Raw genomic sequence first — 21,141 nt, forward strand, 5'->3', positions numbered from 1 at the left:
CTTCTCTGAATTCAACCTTCACAACATCAAAGACAACATTAATTTTAACATGAAATACATGTCAAATAACATTAGTGCATCCATTATCATCACCATCAATGAGCAGTGTATTATCCTCACTCAATGTCAGGTTGTTTGGAGGGAAGGATCCCTGTCAGAGGTTACCAGGATGACAGAATAATGAGGGAATTGATTAAAAAACACTTGAAGTTAGCACTAGGTCCTTGCCAGCAGCTCTTTGAGGTGGCTTCTCCTCAGAACAGGCCCTTGGGAAGCCAAAAAAAAGCAGGTTTGGCAGTGGCACTTCGTAGGCAGAAGAAACCAGGATAGGAAGAGTTTCTCTCCAAAGCCCCAGGAGAGTGATGTGCCCTTAAATGCATCTCCTGCACGTGTCCAGCACTGCCTCCAGCACAGTGGTCACTTAAGACATCTCTGCTGGTAGTGAGCCCCACCTCCCTTAAGCTCAACTGCTCCTCTTGGCTCTGCTATCTGTATTTTTCTTTTCATCCTACTACTTACTATTTTATTCCAAACAAGAACAATCTTGGAAAACTGTCTGTAAAAACAAACAGCTTAAATATAAGGTGATGGGACATGGGACAAGATTTCCCAGGTCAAGGCAGACATCTATCAGACCTTTGGGCTGTTTATTCTCAGGGGATTTTTTTGGTTTGGGATTTGTTAGGAGGAACTGTGTTTACTTGTGTTTTTGTTTCCATTTGGTTTTGATTACATGTATGAAAGTAGAAAACATGCCTTGATGCCTTTGAACAGAAATTGCCTTATAAGCCAACATATTGCTTATACTATAAATTATTAACCTCTTCCTCCCCTTTCTACTGTAAACATGGTGGAATTACAGAAAGAAAAGCTTTGGTTTTATTAAGTGTTATCATTTACACAGGGATTTCTGCCACCTGCCTTACTGGAGTTGAAGACCAATCTTCCACACTGCTGAGTAGCTTCCATTTTCTTCGATACAATCAAAAACCATTATTTTATCTCCAAAGTCCTATCATACAACCATTTACTTCTTCTATTAAAGAAGGTGAGGCCGAACAAATATTCCCAACACTTGGTGGAGAGGTTTGCAATAATCCTGAGTTCCCCACGGGATCTATTCTAGGAGTAGCTCACTAAAACACTGCTCTCCCACACTGACAAATCTCTCACAGAAGATGCTCCAATTCTCAAGCTCAAAGTCATGTGGGGCTTTTAAATTCTGTTTACTACCTCAAAAGATTTCTCTGAACAATTTTATGACCTGCTTCAAGATCTGCAATGTCATTTAACCCATTCTGGACTTTTAGAGCAATTTTCCACTTGTTTTTAAACAGCCCAACATTACCTATACCTACAACACAGCATGTGATGCTTGTTGCCATGTAATTGTATGTGCAATAGCTTCTGCAGAGCTGAAGTTTCTTTCCTGTAAATACCTTATAAATTATTTAATAGTATATATTGATACCAAAGTACCTATATATAGTATCCTTATAAATATATTATTAACTCCCTGCTTTACAAGGGCTGGCTTCAGTTCATTCTCATCTCTACAGCTTCTGCCACTCAAGCATTGTCGTGGTCAAAGTCTAAAGTAGCAAAAAGGAACCAGGGAGGAGAAGGTGAGGTGGAAACATGAGCAAACAAATTCCTGAGTCAGGCAACCAACTCCCTTATGGATGCCATTAAGCCTCTGTGGAAGAGTAAGTACTTAGACATTCAATTTTTTGCATCCTAAACAATAGTAAAGCAGGAGAAATGATGACAAAATAAACTAAACACAGTACCAATTCCTATCTATTAAATAGATTACGCAATTTCTGATGTATTTCATGTTATCATACCTAATTTGTTTTAGTTACTTCAAATATTCATGTTTTAACAGAATAATTACTTGAAAACTCTGGCATAAATACAAGCATATATATAAAGAAGTTAAAGATGCACAGAAAGAACCTTTCTGGACTAATGTGCAACTTTGCCAGTCTCTGCTCGTGCTTTTGCAGGAGAACTGAGGATGTGGCTGTATGTGCTGTGTCAGCCTGGCACAGGGAGCACAGATTCATCAATCCAGCCACTTGTGATACCAGCAGCAATCCCAGCACACAACAGCAGCCATCACTCCCCAGCAAACACCCAATATTGAGACATAAAAGAGCTAAGTAAGTTAGAGACGCTCTGTTGAACACCGAGGGCAGTCTGCCTTGCAGGATCCTGTTTAATGCCCACAGCAACCCTCACTCCTCTGGAATTGTTCCAAGTATACTCCACAGATCAGACAGAATAGTTCACTTTTTTTAAATCCTAACCAGAAAACCAGAAGTATTTCCTCATTGTTATTTCAAGAGAACAGAATTTTAGAGTCATTCTGTAAAACAAAAAAATACCACGTACTGTCAGAAAATGTATTTCCCAGATTTCCTTATTTGCCCTCACGGAGATGATGGCTGTATTTTTGGAAATGGAACTACTATTGAAAAAATACCCACCTTCCAATGCTAGTCAAATGAAACACCTTTGTAATGTAAAAAACATTTCTCTCATAGCAACAGTAACTTCAGACCAACGTAACTGGGGCAATTTCAAAGTAGGAGAAGACCACAGCGGAAGACCAACAGACTACAAGAGGGGAAATAGGAGGATGAAAGTCTTTTCCTACTTTCTTTTGATTTGCTATAAGTTATCCTTGTAGTTTCATCTGCCTCAGGAAAACAAGTTTCATTTGTTATGATTTATAAAGCATATTAAATTTTGAAACAATTACAGAAGTCTGAACTTTGTTGCATTTTAAAAAGTGGATGTTTTTCAAGGGATTTTTCTCTTTTTACTAATAAGCTGAAATGTTTAGCATCTTCACACCAGCAGCGCTTTTCTATTTTCTGAAATTATGGAAAGGTTACAGAACACACACATGAGATAACTTTGAAACCCAGAGAGGCACAAGTATATATACACAGCTCTTCCTTCCACAGGAATACCAAGATTTGAGAGTAACTCTTTATCCAGTATGAGGCACAGAAATCAAAACTGCACATCAGAGAATGTGGTCCCTCCCAGGTACTTTTAAAATTATCATGCAGAGTTCAGTCCCATCATGATGCACTTGCTATCCACTATTCAGTACTGCAAAGGATTTGAGGGTTTCCAGTATTTGGGCTGTGGTGTAGACATGGCATGGAATGGGATGAAGGCTTTCCACACCTTCAAAAGAAAATAAAAATTCCATTTAGTCTTACTTTCAATTATTCTACAAAAGTGTTAAAGGCCTTTGCAAACATAGCTTTTTGTTTTTTAAAGATCCAGTAGCACAAATGTCTCCATCTGAGACACACACCAGGGTTATTGGCTTTTCATCTCCAAGTAATTCCAGGTACTAGGGAGGCCACATAACTGAACACTCCAATTCCAGGGCCTTAAAGAACTCAAGTTAACACAGAGTGGGGGAAAAGACAAAGACTGAAGCACAGCAAGTATTTCTACATAAAATCACAACATTATTTGCCTATCCCCTTGCTGTGAATCAGCAACAAAGCAGTCTTGGCTCCAGAAGCCACAAGCTCACAGCGATGTGCCCAACCCTACTTTAATGTTAGGCTATATTAACTCAGTTTTAAACCAGAAATTACTGCCTTCGAGTGCTGCAAAACTAAATCAATCGCTGATTGACTAGTGAGAAGGTCCTGATTTATAGTGTGCCTAAACTGACCTGAAGTAAGTGACAGCTCTGACTAAAAGAGAAGATCCATGAAGCCAGAGATTAAGCTCTGTTTCAATAGAGACAGTCTACCAGGATACCTTCTACAAATGAGCAGATGTTTTGAAAACTCAGGCTGTGATTCTGTGAATTGCTTAAGAAAAGGATGATATGAAAATCTGGAATATCAAAATAATTATACTAAAAGCTGGAAGCAAACTTTACTCTTGCCTTTTCATTTTTGCTTAAATTCTTTCAAGGCATGTTGATAGTCTATTTCCAGACAGTGCTTCTATATAGGGAGAAATTTATTTAAAGCTAAGGACAGGACCTCTAGCTTTTGCATTCCCATTTATATCAACAAGAAACCTCATACTGACTTCAGCAGGTTTCAACGTTTTCCCATCTTGCATTTCATCTTTTGCATGTGTCCATGAAAATAAGTGATGAGTGGAAAAAGTGGCATAGAGAATGAGGACAGAGCAGAAAAACTGTCAGTTCACTGAAAGGTCTTCACTGGTGGTTATATTTCATACACATTTGTCTTACAGAAACTAAACTTTATTACCATAATTTTTCATTATAATAAGGATATCCATGTGTTATGGCTTCTTAGAGGTTTTATGGACTGGCTCAGTCACACTACATCAGGTACCTGTGTCATTATGACATGGCCTCAATCAAGGACCAGTAATTAGCAATGATTATTTTAAGTATTTCTGTTTGAAATCACAGTTTCTACACAGCAAGGTACACAATTCAGTAGAGGAGACCTCTTATACAGAGACAGTCAAGTCACCAAAGAGATGTAAGAAAATAGTTTTATCCTTCTTTGAGGCGAGGAGTAATTAAGTAATCACTTAAATATAGGAAATGATATACACTTGGACCTGCAAAGGATCATAGAATTGCCAGGGTTGGAAGAGCCCTTTGAAATCATCCAGTCTAACCATCAGCCCAGCACTGCCACTGTACCCCTAAACCACTAAACCTCATCATCCAGCTCCACCTTAACACCTCCACAGATGGGATTCCACCACCTCCCTGGGCAGCCTCTTCCAATGCCTGACCACCCTAACAGTGAAAAACTTTGTTCTTACACCTAATTCTGAATTTCCCCTATCTCTCCCCATTTCCTCGAGCCCTCTCACCTGCATAAATAAAAAGAAAAAGCACTATATATTTTAGTTCACTGGTCACGCTAACCCCTGAGTAAGAAAAATAAACTCAATTATAGTTAAAAGGTTACATTTGTCTGCATCTTTCATCAGACTTCCCACAAACACCAGCATACTCATGAATATTCGCCAGTTAACACTATGGGAAGCATCAAAAATGCAAGAGGAACACTTGACCCCCATCACATCAAGAGAGGCTCCAACACATCACACTGGCAAACCTTCCCATTTTAACCTTTGCAAATGAATGAGGAAGTGAAGATTTTCTCTCATTTCTCCATCCAGGATTTTACTATTCCAGATCTTGTAGATAAATGACTATTTGCATTATACCATTTGAACTAAGCATGATCTCTAGTTTATGTATTTCTCTTTCAGCATGGCAAACCTATTGAGTGAGGGCACCCAAGACCTGGCAGTCGGTACTCTTGCTCAGACCTACATTTTCCAGAGTGTGCAAAGGCTAAACATACTCCCCTCCTGGTGCTGCCAAGGTTAGGGGATTCCTCCCAACTTAATGGTCAAGATTAATAAAAAAATTGTTAGTAACCAAAAATGCTCTCAATTATAGAAAACAAAATACTGCAAAGCATATTTGACTGTTGAGCATCTCCAGGGAATTTATTTACAGCATCTTGTCAAAATGAAACATCAACAGTGGTGCCCTGAAAAGCAATTTTTTTCCCCATCTCTTTAAGACATTTCATGTATTTTCTCTCACACTATTTTCCTATTGGAAACCCCACTTCACTAAGTAAATCAAAGCCATCATCATCCTTTATTCAAGTATCTTCACAAACTGCTTGCTCCCACGGCATCTACCAAATGTAATGTTAACGATTATGGACAGATTGAGTTTATCTTTTGATCTTCAACCAGGTAGTTCATCATTCAAACTTTGTACTATTGGACTATAGCTAAATGTTATCTGAAGTCCATAGTTCTCTAATTTACTCCTTTCTCTCTCTTCTTTCCCTCTGCATCGTTTTCTCTTAGAAAAATGGAAACTCTTATAGATTAGGCTTTTCTACTTAAAACTGAACACAATATGTTATAGTCTGGGCACTGCTCAAGGACATAGCAAATATTAAAAAAAAAAATAATAGGAAGCATGTTTAAAATTAATTTTAACTTATATTTTTGGGCTTGGATCATTAAACTTCTCCTACAGAGTGGTTGTAGTAAGCTAGAAAGCACTGATAGTGCAATTTTCCCCCAATGCAGTCCAGCAGTGTATCTAAAGTCAAGGTTTCCTAACAGCTTTTTGTGAGAATTAAGACATTTTGGGATGTGAGCTATGTCTGCTGGTAAGAACTCATCTTCCACAGGGATAAACAATGGAAGTTATTGGACTCCATATATCTTAAGCTGCCTCATACAAGCTATGTTTTCTCAGCCACAACTTTCTAGGGTTTTTTAAGTATGTGTTCCCCCATGCCAAACCCTGTGGAAAAATGCAACATAGCCCATTGCTGCAAGTCAGATCAGAATCTGTGCTTTTCCCAAATACTGAAGGACTCTACACACCACTTACTGTAACACAGACTTTCTGCTCTTCACTTCTCTTTTCCAAACTGCCCTTACCCCTGACTCTCATCTGCAGCAATTCCCAAAGCCTCCCAAACCCCTGCAGGCCCACACAGGCTCCATGCAGGAGTTCAAACTCAGCTCCCAGCCTTTCAAGCACCAGACACCAATCTGCTCTGCTGTTCACAATCTGTGTTTCACTCAAGGCTGAATGCAGGAAGAAAAGCTACATCCATAATCCTTCCCTGCCGAAGCAGACGCCTCAGCACCTCAAAGCACAGAGGATTACATCAAGTGCACGACTCTCCGCTGAAGAGCGTATGTACAGACAACTCAAAATATTCTGCTACAGGTTTTAGGGAGATCAAGAGCAACTGTGAAGATAGGAAGGAACCAAAAATCCCTAATATCCTCTTTTCTGTTCTGGTAACTGGCCTTTTTTTTTTTTTTTCTTGTGAACCTACTTTCTTAGTACTGCTCCAAAACTAATGAATGAGAATCTATCAACATCTTTCATATAACCACACAAAGCATAAAAAACATTGCATAAAAATGCAAAAAAACTCTTACAAATAAAACCAATTATAACTTCCTCCATTACAGCAAAGTCATTCAAAACTCAACTGCATTAACCTTCATTTCATGCAAGAAAATTCTACTTGGAGAAGTCTGAATACTTCCTTCTATGCTAATGGCTTGTGGACTACTGTAAGATACACAGAACCATTTAGGTTGGAAAAGTCCTTTAATTAAATTCAAGATCAGGAATTTACAAAGTAATCGGAAATTAATATTTGTTATCTTAGTAGAATAAGCATTTTATAAACATTTATAAGATAATGACTGGAGATTCTGTAGTTTCTAGTTCCTCGGGAAGTTTCATGTCTTTGAAGAAGGTAAGTCAGGTTTCACTCATTACTCTAAATCAGTTAGAAATGGAACTGAAGTCTATTTTTTAATGTTTCTTTTCTTGATCTCAGAGGGGCTTATAAACGTGGCTTTGCTAGAAGAATTTTATGTTTAACTTCACATCAGATAAAGCTTTTCTCTATTTATCTCTGCAAAATTTTGAGGAATAAAGACAAAGAGCATGGTCAAACAAAAAATAATGCTGTCACAGCAAAAATAAAAAGTCTTCATGAACTGTAAAGACCTATTGCAGCTCTTGGTGCTTAAGCCCAGAAGGATTTTTTCATTTATTAACACCCTGTCCTTGTTCAACAGCATACTAATGAAGTTAATCTAAAGGCTAAATTTCAATTATGAATCACAGACCCGCATCTCTGCTCCCTGATTACTCAGATAATCTGAATTAAGCCTTCTCTCCAAAGCACAATGGCTGACGGCAGATAAAAGTTCCCAAACATCAAAAATATTCAGTCCAGAAGGTAAAAATCTGACAAACACCTGTTTTCACATCCATGCAATAACTCTCTGGCAAAGTAATGATTTCTAGTTACTTGACAGACTGCTCGCTCACTTAAAATATGCTGCACAGGTTTGAACAATAAAAGGAACTGCAAATGTTTAAATCTCTCAGGCTTACAGCCAAGACAAAGTCTTCAGCCAGAGTAAAAAAGGGTTTCCATTTGCTAAAATAATTTAGGAGAAAATGTTTTCCTCTTGAGTACCTACAATGTATTTGTCCTGGAACAAAACCTGAGAGAGCCACCATGGAAAACCAAGATCAGGGAGAGGCTGTGCAGCACTTGGCTATTAATATGCACGACTACAGACCGAAATGTGGTGCTTCATGACGTGCCAACGCAGCTCAAATAAGGAGCTGAAGCTGCAGAACTGGAAAAAAACAAAATATGAGTAATAACGACGACCTGGATCATTTCCTTCCAATTGCTTCTGCAAACAGAAGAGTGATGAAGCTCCCAAGAACACCAAACCATGCTGCTCCCCCATCTAAAAGACTGATAGGGAGGAAACACTGCATCTGCTTTTTAACAAGACAATAAAAGAAGCTCAAGAGCCAGCCTTTAGTTTTTAGCTGAGAGGATGGAGCACTGAAGGACTATTCACTTTTGGTGGGAGTCAAAGGAACAAGAAGGAAGCAGAACAAGGAAAGCCCCGAGTCTCAACCTAGGGCAATCCTGGGTCACAGAAACCAGAGCCTTCTGAACAATCTCTTGCAAGTATTTTCACCACAAAATGTATGTGATTTCCAGACAATACAGCAACTCTGCAGTCAACTCCTCCACTTCTCATGGGGAGAGAAACCTAGAAGGAGTAAATACACCATAACCAATCACTGTCTGATCATCTCTAGGAGCAAAAACTTCAGAGATTTTCTTCCAAACCCAGGATAACACAGTGTTAAACTCCTGCTTGACACTGATCAAACTCCTTCCCATACTCCAAGAGTCAAGCTCCCAGACAGGGAGAAGACTGTCCAGACTCGCTGCCATTCTACAGCATTAAAACACAGGTCAGCTATAGTCATCTAATTTTTCACTGAGTAGTAAAGACTTTTTCCTCTTTCAAGTTAATGATGTCAAACATTCACACCCACACCTTCACGGCAGCCACTGCACTGTTGAAGGTTTCTACTGTCCTAAACACAAATATCAATCTCTTCAATTCTAGTATTCTTCAGGATATAAGCACAAATAGTTAATATTCCACCTCCATCCTTAGACTACTGGTACCCCTTTCCTCTGCCTTTATCCTTCTAATACATATCACCCACTAGGAAGTTATCAGTGCCCAGATGATCCTGAGACCATGAAAATGAATTCTTATCATTAAGAAAAACTTAGAATTGTTTTGGTTTTTTTTCCAGATTGTCATGATGTTTACAATGTTATCTGTTTTGGCAATATCAACACCTAAAACACTGATACATACCTGGAAAATCATTTGGCAATTACATCCTTCCCAAGCCTAAAATCTTCCGTAGCCAAATACCAAACGGGCACTTTGCTTTAGTGTTTGGCTGGATCCTGTGCAAGTTTTCCTACATGCCTTAGTCCTTAAATGAGCTGTTTCTCAGCAACACACTCAGAGTTGCCAGCCTGAGCAATAGGCACAGATGTATATGCTTAGCAATATTCTTAGTGGACATTGTCATTCATGGTTCTCACCGAAATACATCTTAATTGAGCAGCAGCATTACACCACAAATGAGCCAGAAAAAAAGGCCAACAATAACGACAGACCACTAGAAATAATCTGTTGCCTTCTGAGTAAACTGCTCAATGCTAAAACTTATTATCTGTAAAAGCACCTTTTGAATCACTTTTGTTTTGCCCTGTGGAATACCTTAATGTTTCCACTAGTAATAAAATTTCTGGCTTGCAATACCACTCTGGTCTATCAGACCGCAAGAGAAGGGAAGGGAAACAATGAAAACAGGGAAACACAGAAGCGCCGTTATTATTAAACCTTTAAGTTACAGAGTTAATTCCAGCTAAACACTTTTATCTGCTGCACTGCTTATATGAAGTGGATGTTTTTTTTTCAAGAAGGAAATCTAATTTTAGAACCCCGGCATCATACAACTCCGTGGCCATCCATATCTGCACTGACTCCACTTCTGCTACAAGTAATCTGTTAAGCAGCACATCCCCAGCTGGGGACTGTAATTAGGGTGCAAACTGCCATACAATCCCCTTGCCAGATTGATGAAGGAGACCTCTTACAAGGTGATCCAGAAGGCAGTGTTGAGATCATTAATCATTCATCCATCGAGGAGAATACAAAAAGCTCTGCCACCAAGAGCATTACACTGCAGAAGTATCTTGACAGAACTAACTCCTAAAAAAAACTAGTGAACTTTTAATTAAAAGGTCAGGCATTAGTTACTGTATTATTTTTTGAAGATTTGGATAAATTCACTTTAAAAAAATCCTTATTCATATGTCAGACGGAATTTGACACTCCTCCTTTGCTACTCCTTTTAAAAGCTTGATAATGATCAGCTCAGAGAGTTTTTAGCTCTGCAAGCAGCATCCCCAGATAGTAAACAAATATAACAGTAATCTACAGTGCAAGCTTAAATACCCTGCCAGGCTGCCAATATTTCAACCTGCGACCATTTGTTTTCAGGGATATGAATCCAGAGAAAATGCAAGTGTTTTCAACAATGCATAACTGCAGACATGGTTAGCACAAAAATCCAGTCTACAGGGAGAACACCAGATCTTGAACACCTGCCTGACAAGGTCTTCACAGGCCATAAGTCTTGGGTCTGACAAATATCAAATGAACTTTTTTTAATACACTTACTACAATTAAATACTTAAAGTATTTAAAGTTGAGTTTAAGCTTGTGTTTCTCTTCTTCACTGTTATTTGATCCAACAGGCAAGCTCACACCATCCTTAGAGAACTCACAAAACTACAGAGAGAAAAATGCAAAAATCAAGAACACTGAGGTACTCTAAGAGTGTATTGAAAGAGTTGGAAGTATTGGATACAACTTTTTAACCATCTTTTGTATGTGACCTTATGTTTTCCTTACCACACTCCATCCCAGATCCTCAGCATCAGAAGTTTCTTACCTTCATACTCATTTCATCTGAGCCCAGCCTCAGGAGAAAGAGGAGGAGGTGAACTCCTTTCCCTCCCCTCCCTTGAACTACCTGGGATTTAATAGAATTGCCTAGGAGACTTCTGCTGTTTCAGAAGCAATCAAAATCTATCCTATACAACCATCTACCAGACTAACAGAAAATACATTTTCCTGTAGAATGTGCGATAGGAAAGAAACTTAATCCAAACACATCATTACATAGTCTAACAGGATTTGCTTACAAAATCTTAAATCTATCCCAGTGAAGGCAAGCTCCTAGAAGTTAAACAAAAAATATTCAGCAGGCAAGTGCTTTTTCTTATTTTAACTGAAAAAGCCAAATCTAAATCTTCTTCAACAAGCATATATGAAATCAAGAGAAGAAAAAGAAATCTGCCACCCATGGCTATGAAGTTAAACAAATGTAAATACTTTAAGGGCATTATTGTTTGAAAATTAAGATAATTTCCCCTCAACTCTCCTCATTCTCTAGAGAAAAGAGGGTTTTTCCTAAAGAATGCAGCAAGGGATGCAAAGAAAATGTGTAAGAAAAACCCAACAACATTTTTAGCATCAAGTGCTTTTACAACAAGGACTCCTTTGAAAATCTAACTGTAGATAAAACAAAGCTTTTTGTTTGTTTCTTCACCACTGAGTTCTGATTTCCAAAAACCTTCCTTGCATGAAAAAGCACGTAAGTAATCTTCTGAATATATGAGTGAGAGAAGGAAAGCAGAAATAGCCTCATTATCATTATACAGAATCTTACAGGCAGCTGTGGAAACCCAGGCTCCTTAAAAATTATCGCCATGTTAAAAATGCATAATCCATTCCAACAAGTTCTATCATATATCACTGATTCCCTCAATATTTACATTTTTCCAACATAGCCTGACTAATGATAAGAGGTCAGCAACAGTAGGAGTATGCATAAGATAATTCATTTATTCTGAGGCACCCTATCTTTTTTAATTAGTCAGTAACACTAAAACACCACTTAAGAGAATGGAGCACAACTTGCAAAGACAATGCTTCAAACCTGAAGATTACAAATGTGGGAAATCAAGCGTGGCATCATTTGCTGAAAGGCTGTGTTAACAATCACAACAAAGAGTTAAAAGCTTTAAAAAAGAAGTTCTCTGCACTGGATGGGCCAATGCAATCCAGTGTGCACTGCAACATCTGATCTTGCTGGTAAGATTTCTTGCACTTTGATCTTGCTCAATGGAATAAAAAGTATTAAACACAACACACAACTGAAGCAACACTGCAATACTTCAGAAGTTACACCCAAGTAAATTGTATCTTCATCTTATTTTGGAGTAACAAATGAAAAAACCTCCCCTCCTCCCCTTTTTGAGTCTTGCTGTATCATCCTTTACTGACATTAATATTGCTCTCCTCCTTTAGGCAAGCCCTGAAAGACTCTGATCCTTTATATCCTTTAAATGGAGCAATTAATGCTGCTATTCAGGGTTTCTGATCTTTAACTCTCAGTCCCAGTAGTGTTATTCAGATTTTTCTTTTCAAGTTTAGTAGAAAATAGTAACTATTTGTATCTTCCTAAATGCAGACAGGCATTAATCCTAACCTCAAATTGGAGTCCATTTTGGAAAAATAATTTCCAAATTTTTCACTTCCAAATGTGCTCCTCTGCAGGATCAGATGCTTCCCAAACTTGGCCCTTCCAAACTAATGCAGTTTAAGTTCTGCCTTCCAGAGGTGTTTTGGCAAAACACTTTGAAAATGCTTTCATAGAAGTTCTGCATGCCATACTGCATTCCCCCTCATCATCCTCTGCAGGAGGATGCTTATTGCTATGATTATTTTCAGTGAAGCCACAGTGCCAAGTTCCATTTTCTTTATTTCTGCTAACATCACTCCCCACTCAACCTTCCTGCCTCTCATTTTTGCCCACAGCTTCTTATTCAGCTGCCCTGTTGCTTCTTTCAGAAATGTACATAAAGAGCATCCCAGAATCAAAATAATGTATCTAGTATTTACTGTCTTCATCTAATCAGTATTTTAAGCTGCCAAGCACAGAGGCTGATTTGATACCATGAAAAACCAACAGAGCATGTCATGTTCAAAACTGCCCCACAAAGCATTTAGCATTTTCTTTCCAAAGAGTAATTAACATATGGTAGTCTTTTACAAGATGACAAACACCTCATACACATATCCCAAAAGAAAAATATATATATCCTGTCTATCCCAATCCCTCTCTCAAATTAAAAAAAAAAAAAATCTGATAATTCTAGTCCATCAATACCTTTCTGCTTTAAACCTTCCCTGATAAGAAAGTCGTTACAGCTCATCTGGAAGACTGACAAGCTGATATTTCTCTAGACCCAGAGAAAGGGTATTCCACAGTCAAGACTCTTCCAAATAGCCAGGGAAAAAAAGTAATACCTATTTAAACAGAGAGCAAGACAGGCTCAGCTAGAGCTGCACAGGGAAGGGGCAATCAACTTGACAGTAAATGTAATTAGTGTTATAATTCCTGCCAAAATTAGACATGATAGAAGCAGATATAACAAATGAATTTGATATGATCTATTACCACTGATGTTCTTAAATATATAGAGGCTTTTTGAAAGATGGGAGTAGGGTTTTACAGATTTTTAAGGGGAAAAAAACAAATCCTGACAAGCCTCCATCATGTCTGTCTCCATCCTGTTGCTTGTTAAACCTCTCCTTTCTGGCTCCTATTTCCTTCACAGTCAAAGTGGCACAAAACATCCTTTTTTTGCTGCAGATAACTTATATCGAAGTTGCATCATGTCTCCTTTTCATGTCTTTTCTTCCCTCCCTGCCAATCAGAGGCTTCAAGCCATTTGCTTTCTGAACACATTTACAGCCCAAATCCATTCCTGAGCAGCAGCTCACTTGCTTGCCTCCCTCCTCACCAAAATTCCATCACATCCCAGTTCCATTCCAAGCCACCATCTTCTCGTGGTTGTCACTCACACATCCCTTTTCCCTGGTCGCAGCATCAAATTTCAATAGAATCATAGAAACATGGAATGGTTTTGGTTGGAAGGGACCTTAAGGTCATCCCACTCCAACCCTGTGACGTGGGCAGGGAGCCCTTCCACTCGATCAGGTTGTTCAGAGCCCCATCCAACTTGGGCATAAAACCTAATTTACACCAGATACTGAAGAAGAATCATTCCCAGCTCTGCCTCGAAGAAGCAATAGGAAGATAGAAATCCTCAGTGCTCAGAGAGCTGGACATGATTTGGCTTCTCTGTTAATGAAAAAAAAAAATTAGAAAAAGAGGAAAAAAGAAGTGCAACACACCCCACACCTCCCTTCCCAAAAGAAAAAAATAAAAAGAACTGAACTAGAACTGAATGCTTATTTTGCTTTTGCCTCTGCTGGAAATCAACACTAAAGCTTTCATTTAGTCAGCCAAGTTTTAATACAGAAAAATTATGGCTTCGTTTCAGGGAAAATTAACCTTTTGCTTATTTTGTTTCAATTTCCATTTTGCATCAAGGTTTTACTTAAAAATACATCGCAATGTCTAGACAAGCTTTCCAAGTTCCTAAATCATCTGACTTCTGAGACAGTGACCCTTCACAAGCAATGTGCTCTCCAACCTTGTGTCCTCCCCAACTGGAAGCTCTGGGCTGCTTCATTTCCTGCACACCTGAATTTGCCACCAAAGTACTTGAGATGGAAAAAAATCTAGGCCAGGCAGAGGTATTTATGACTTTTTTTTATGATGGAAAGTTTAAAAATTACTTTACCTGAAGAAATAAGTCTTTAACTGGACTTGTCTTTCCTATTGCAGCAAACACTGAGCATATTGCTGTTCATCTCCTGACAAATTACTCTCCAGGAGAATACAAATCATCTGTGCTGAGCTTCAGAAAGGCTCTGGAAGAGAGCTCTGTTTCAACCCCCTAGAGACAAAAAGCCAGCCACAAAACAGACTCCATCCCATTGGTGAGCCTCCCTTGCTTATAAATGCCAGTTTTAATCCCATTCATGAATGGTGGGATTGCGCTCACCATTATTGTGCCACATCCTCAGGTTGCTCTTCCATTCATTACAGTTGATGTATTCTCTGTTTTATTAACAGTAATTTAATTCAATATATATTCTTACACAGGACAGGTGATCTTTCTGGCTATTTCAAAACATTTCACAAGACAGAACACAGATAAATTTTTAAACAGCAAAACAAGACACACACAGATTAAAAAAAAAGAAAAGCACAAGAAGAAATCCTATTGCATGTTTCTGTTAGGATGACTTTGTAAAATAAAGTTTGCCGTGACTGTCAAGCCTCCCACCACCTAAGTTTCTTTGCTGAATAAATACCATGCACTAAAAATTGATGCTCCATAAACTGCACCATTGCTGGAGAAAATGGCAATCACAGAGACTGCTGCTTCCTCCTTTACCAAAGGTGTATATCGTGTTTACTACAGACACCTGAAATCAATTACAGAATCATAAATATTTGCAGCCTACAGCTCTCAGAAGTGTTTCAGAAGGCAAATGTTAATGCCCAGGAGTCATTTCCCCCACATCGCAGTGCCCTCAGGCTCTCTGCTCTGTTCTCTGCTATCTGCTGACATCAATTTTGCAATGAAAACCCAGCAATTCAGTTAGAACAGGTACTTAAGCAAAGATAAAAACATCTATCTAAAGACGCAGTACCACTGTCCCGTTATACATGGACAAAAAATTACGTTTATATATTTATATATATATACACACACATATCCCATAATGTGCTGTGGCAACTTATCCTCTCCACAAATCCCTGTTGAACACACAGCAGACAGAATTCCACACTGCTGTCACCGTGTGCTGAAACAATGCCAATGTGAATTACAGGTTATTGTGGGAGATGGATCAGAAAGAGCCACAATTATACCTAACGAGTGAAGAGATTGTTTCATTTATCTTTCTTTTGGAAGGCTATGCCAGTCTGACAGATCCAAATGGCACATTCCTGTCCATTCCTGGCAACCTCAAGACACATAAGGAATCCCTCCTTGCTCCTAACAAGGCTGGGATCAAAAGTTTGCCACATAAAGTTATCCTATCTTCAACCTTTCAAAAATACCCACTATTCCCTACCAGAATATCCTTTCCCTGCACAAACATTTTCTGTTTAAGCAACTGAGTCAGGAGAGTGACTATTTCTCCATGTTCTCGTAGTTTTTAACTACCTTTAAATCTTCATTCCATCTGTAAAACCCTTTTCCCTGTCTCCTGCTTCATTCTACCCTTTCAGATCACAATGGATACCTCATTACACTGTAAACAGCTTTGCATATTCTGCATTTATCAACAGAGAGTCTGTACAACCAAGGGACACTAGACTCACCATGGGGAACAGCAGCTCATCTTGTGTGGGATTCTTCCCCACCCACCTGGGACATGCATGGACACCACATGTCACACACACATCCTGGCCCTGCATCACTAATACAGCTTTTTGTTTGCTTTCCTGATGGCCCTCAAACCTCTTTCCTGACCTATTCCATGCACTTTCTCAAAACAGCTGCCTGTTCTATCAGTGCACATGGTGTAGAAAAAAAAAAAAAAAACAATCCCCTTTTAAAGTAGCTACCTTATTTTCAGACACAAATATGAGAATTAGCTAGATAGGACCAAAAAGAAAAACTAAGATGATTAAAAAAAAAAAAACCCACAGATTTTGTTTCAATCAGAACAAAAGCTTAACAAATAAAAATCACAATAGAAAGGAAGCACAACTAAAAGCATTCCCAAAAAAATGATGCAGCATGTCCTTAATACTCAAATGTTTTAACTAAATACAGCAGAAGTACAAAAGAATGCCTAAAGATGACTCAATAAGGAAGGATTCAGAGGAGAAAGAACATTACCAGCATGTTCTTGATAAGCTTGCCAGTCCAAAGCACAGTATTTTTTTGCTGTCTTGCTCCCAAGCAGACTGCAGACAGTGGGCACTTGTGCTTAGACACAGAAGTAAGGTAGGACAGGTCACCAGTGACTCAGGCTGGGTCTCTGCAGCCTCACACAGCAAGCAGAGAAACCTGCCTTCCCTGCAGAGTTCCTGGTTCTAAATGACCCACGCAGCTCTCATCCTCTGACACAAACTCCTGGATGTTTTTCTTCTTCAAATAACCAGCACTTATTTTGCCTGTGGTGCTTTATCTGTTTCCTCTCCCACAGCACCCACATCACCACCGTAGAAGCAGCTCTGGATGAGATGGGATGCCCAGCTTCCAGAAGGAGCCCAGCAGAGCTCAGCATCCCTCAGCTCCACCTTGGTGTCACCTGGCAATCACACCCCCATTCCACACCCCACCTTCACGCTTGCTTTACATTACATGGTACTGGGGCAAATAACAGAAAAGACGAAATGCAATCTGGTAAAAAAAAAAATCAGTATTTTCAAAGTTCAGGTTAAGAAATTAAGTGATGTGTGGGCAAAAACTCAACAGTGTGAGAGGACTCAGAATACACAGAAAAGCACACCACAACTGCACATAGTTTGGTCATGAAGCCTGATGCCATTGTATCATAAAACTCAGTTATAACAAGGCATGACAGCCCATCCACAGCTCCTCAGCTTCTTTGGTTTAGAGAAAAAACACACAAACTCTCACCCCAGCAGGACTCCCGATCCTCAGCCGCACCTGGCAGCACTGGAGCCTGTGAACTGCTGCCAGAAGCAGACAAATTTTCATTTTCTATTACCTTAACAAACCACAGAGCAGCTCTGTATTGTGAAAACAATGTTTTCCTCTCACCATACTGGAACAAGCCCACAATAATTCAACAAAGTTCCTGAAAACTGACAAGCCAGACACACCGTTTTTGAACACACTTTGAGCCAGTCCATCGGGTCAGTTTGCCTCACCTACAAAGTGCTCAGGAGAAGTTCCCCAAACCAGCTCTGTGTCAGGTGGCTCAAGAAGTCAGGTCTCTGCTTTCCCCCATCCACAGTACTGAGAACAACCCATTAAAGCACAGCATACACCTCTAATGGGGAATAAAAAACTTACCTCCCTGAACAACAGCCTGGGGGCATTTCCACCACCTCTTTAATCTGCAACTGCATCCCTGTTGCTCAGCTTTCATAATCCACTTCAGTTAATGTATGGGGGTGCAGGGCAGGAAAGCAAAGCAGACACAGGTACCTGTGGTGTCAGTGAAGCACTGTCAACTCAGGGTAATTTAGTTTTTGGTATTTTCTTATCCCACTCTTTTGCTTACAGCCTGCAAAGCCACACAAGCTTAGTTGCCTTGGACACCTGAATGAAACCATTCACATCATAGCACATCTTCCACCACAACCCATTCACATCACAGCACATCTTCCACCACAACCCCCTGCTCACCTACCAACAGGGAGGCAAAAGCTTCCAAAGTAAAACCACCACCTGGGTTTTCCACTGCCCAAAACCACTCTTACATGACTATCTTTGTGCTATCATTCAGCACCGAGCTTGGCATGGAGGTAACAGCAGCACCTGGCACATTTCTCCCATCCCTGTTCAGGCTCCTCATGTGCTCTCCTCTGCTCCCAGCCACTGAGGTAGCTGCTGTGCCCAAGCACTAAAGGAGGAAGTGTCTAAACAGGCACAAGAGCTCAGCTCATCTGAAGGCATGTAAGACACTGAATACTGCTTAGGTTAAAAAAAAAAAAAAATTATTAAGGAGCAAGGAAATCCATGAGAATCCCCATTTCTCACTCAGAAACCCCAGAAGTTCTGTGCCACTAAAGGCAGCAGCCCGAGAGCCTCCACCAGCGCAGCACGTCAGCAAACACGCGGCGTGCGATCTTATCGGTGAGGCTTTCTAGTGAACAGACATCCCTAGAAAGCAGTCACTACAAATACCATTTTCCTGAATATCATTACTGATCCAGAAGTAATGAAATAGCAGATAATATGGCCCCAGGGTACAAATCAACCACCTACCCTAATGCATACAGATGGAGCTTAACAGCTCTTTTGGTCTTCCATTACCAGAGTGAAATGGGATCTTTGAAACACCATTGAGGCAAAGCAGAAGAGAAAGTTTACTAATGAGTGATGTTTACTTCTGACTCTTCAGAAAATGCTTATCAATGCTGTGATCTAAAATAAAAATCCTCTGTTTTCATGTATGAAGATGACTAGATGCAGCTTCCCCTCAGAGAACCGAGATAAAAAAGCAGAGTGTACAATCTCCTGCTCTTTCCTTGTGTTGCAGAAAAGACTGCTGAGAACAGTGTCTCGATAATTTTTGTAATAATTAACAATGAAAACTTTATCCAGTCCCAACAAAGCAAGCAGCAAAACCATCACAACTCACAGCGGGGTCATGCTCTCCTTGCTGATGTTCACAGCAGTAAAAGCAGCAACTTCCACAATGCTAAAACCAACTCAGCACTGTGTAAGGTACAGGCAGGCACAGAATCCCCCTGATTTCATACTCAGGGAAATTCAGCACTTAACAGCTCGAGCCTGCCTCCACAAAGACACAAAGTTGTGCATTCTGAGCTGGTCTCAGCCCCATGGACCAGCCAAGAACCAGCGGAGCCCATGCGCAGCTCCGCGCCCACCCAGAGCCCTGCGTGCCTGGACTCCAGCACCTCACTTTAATGCCATCTCTTTCACCTCTGAAAGAGGTGAAATGGCATTACCTAAATTCCACTGGAATCCTTTCAGAAGCTAACGAGCTCACTACTTTTTTCAGTTTCCAAAAGTTTGAAGATTTCACCATGCAAGTTACATGTGTGACACAAGACACAAACAACAGTATCCCTCTGCCATCACGTCCTCTCACAGGTACTTTTAGTAGCACCCAGTTCTAACAGGTAGATTATGCCACTCACCTGCACACACACCAGACATTCCCTGTACAATTTCTTCCAAAAATTACATCCTCAGGCAATCAATTCTTTAAGCTGATTTTCTGTTTTCATTAGAGAATTCACCAATATATTTCAGTTATACAAAAAAAACTGGAGGCAGTGGTCAGCAAGTACTTTTTTATGACCCATATCTATTCTTTTAAAAGCCTTCTACAGAAACGCTCAGGCAGGCACAGGAGTGGGAGGGAGAGGAGGAGGAGGAAAAGAACAGCATTACAGAGTCCTCATCATATCTTCACATAAATAAAGTCCAAACTCTGTACAGTTTGACCTTGAATTAATAATAATACACAAAAGGACGAGCTCAAATTAAGAACGAACGTTCAAAGTAATGAATGGTTAATGAAAGAGCGTATAAGCGTGCCTTGTTTAAAAACACGGATTGAAGAATCGACGGAGGGAAAAAGACAACCCAAACACATTGCGATGCTGTGACTGGGGGCGGGCGGGCAGGTGGAAAAGCAGGGGTTTAGAAGCCAAACCTGCGCGACAGGGAGCCCAGACCAGCCGCGACCGCCCTGCCCGCGGGAGCTGCGCTACTTTGAGCGCTGCCCGGCGGAGCGGAGTTGGCGGCGGTGCCCGCACCGAGCCCGCGCCCATCCCAACTTCACCTGGCTCACGGCGGTGCCGGCGCCCCGCGCCCTGCCCGCTCCTCCCGCGGGGCCAGCAGCCGGGGCGCTCGGAGGAGCCGGACCAGCGCGGGGGATGCGACCAGCAGCGAGATGCGAGATCCCGACCGGAGCGCTCCCAAAACCGCGGCAACTTCTCCTGCGCGGCGCGGCGCGACCCGGCGGCTCCGTCCGTCCGTCCGTCCGTCCGTCCACGCACCCACACCCCCGCCCGCGGAGCCGAGCCCCCGGACCCACCCTCTCCCCCGGCAGCGGGGCGGCCGCACCTCCTCGCATCCCGGAGCGCGGCATGGAGCCCGGCGCGGCGCGCTGCGGCGGGAGGTCTGCGGAGCCGGCGCCGCGGGCGAGCGGGGCGGGACGGGCGCGCAGTCCCCGCTCGGCCCCGCGGCGCGGAGGGGCCGCGGGCGGAGCGAAGATGGAGGAGGCGCGGCCCTGCCCCCGCCCAGCCCGCGCGGAGCGGCGCGCGCGGCGCCCTCTGCCGGGCGGCGGCGGCACAGGCCGGGGCTGAGGGCTGAGGGCTGAGGGGAGCTGCTCCGGCCGGCAGCGCGGGGACCCAGGGTTTCACGGGCGTTGTTAAACAAGCGCTAGCGTTAAAAATATAGTCAAAGCTGCGTTTTTAGTGGTACGCTTGCCCCGCACCGAACTGCCAACACCGCGTTGTCACCGACCTCCTCACGCCGTGCAGCGCTGAAGGTGCTCGCAGTGCTTCTGTAA

General features: G+C 41.2%; 1 protein-coding gene across 2 annotated transcripts in view; it reads right to left on the minus strand.

The window, feature by feature from the left end:
• The window catches only part of THSD7B (thrombospondin type 1 domain containing 7B), a 295,736-nt gene extending 274,922 nt beyond the window's left edge, over positions 1–20,814 (minus strand). The window contains exon 1 of one of the 2 annotated variants that reach the window (XM_077784906.2): positions 20,694–20,814. The gene's annotated coding sequence lies outside the window, so the exon portion shown is untranslated. Of the gene's footprint in view, positions 1–20,664 lie in introns of both variants that reach the window. The other variant, XM_085584846.1, reaches the window with a different exon arrangement.
• Positions 20,815–21,141: the final 327 nt, after the last annotated feature.

The sequence above is a fragment of the Lonchura striata genome, chromosome 7 (assembly GCF_050655825.1).
Source record: "Lonchura striata isolate lonStrDom1 chromosome 7, ASM5065582v1, whole genome shotgun sequence".
Taxonomy (NCBI): Eukaryota; Metazoa; Chordata; class Aves; order Passeriformes; family Estrildidae; genus Lonchura; species Lonchura striata.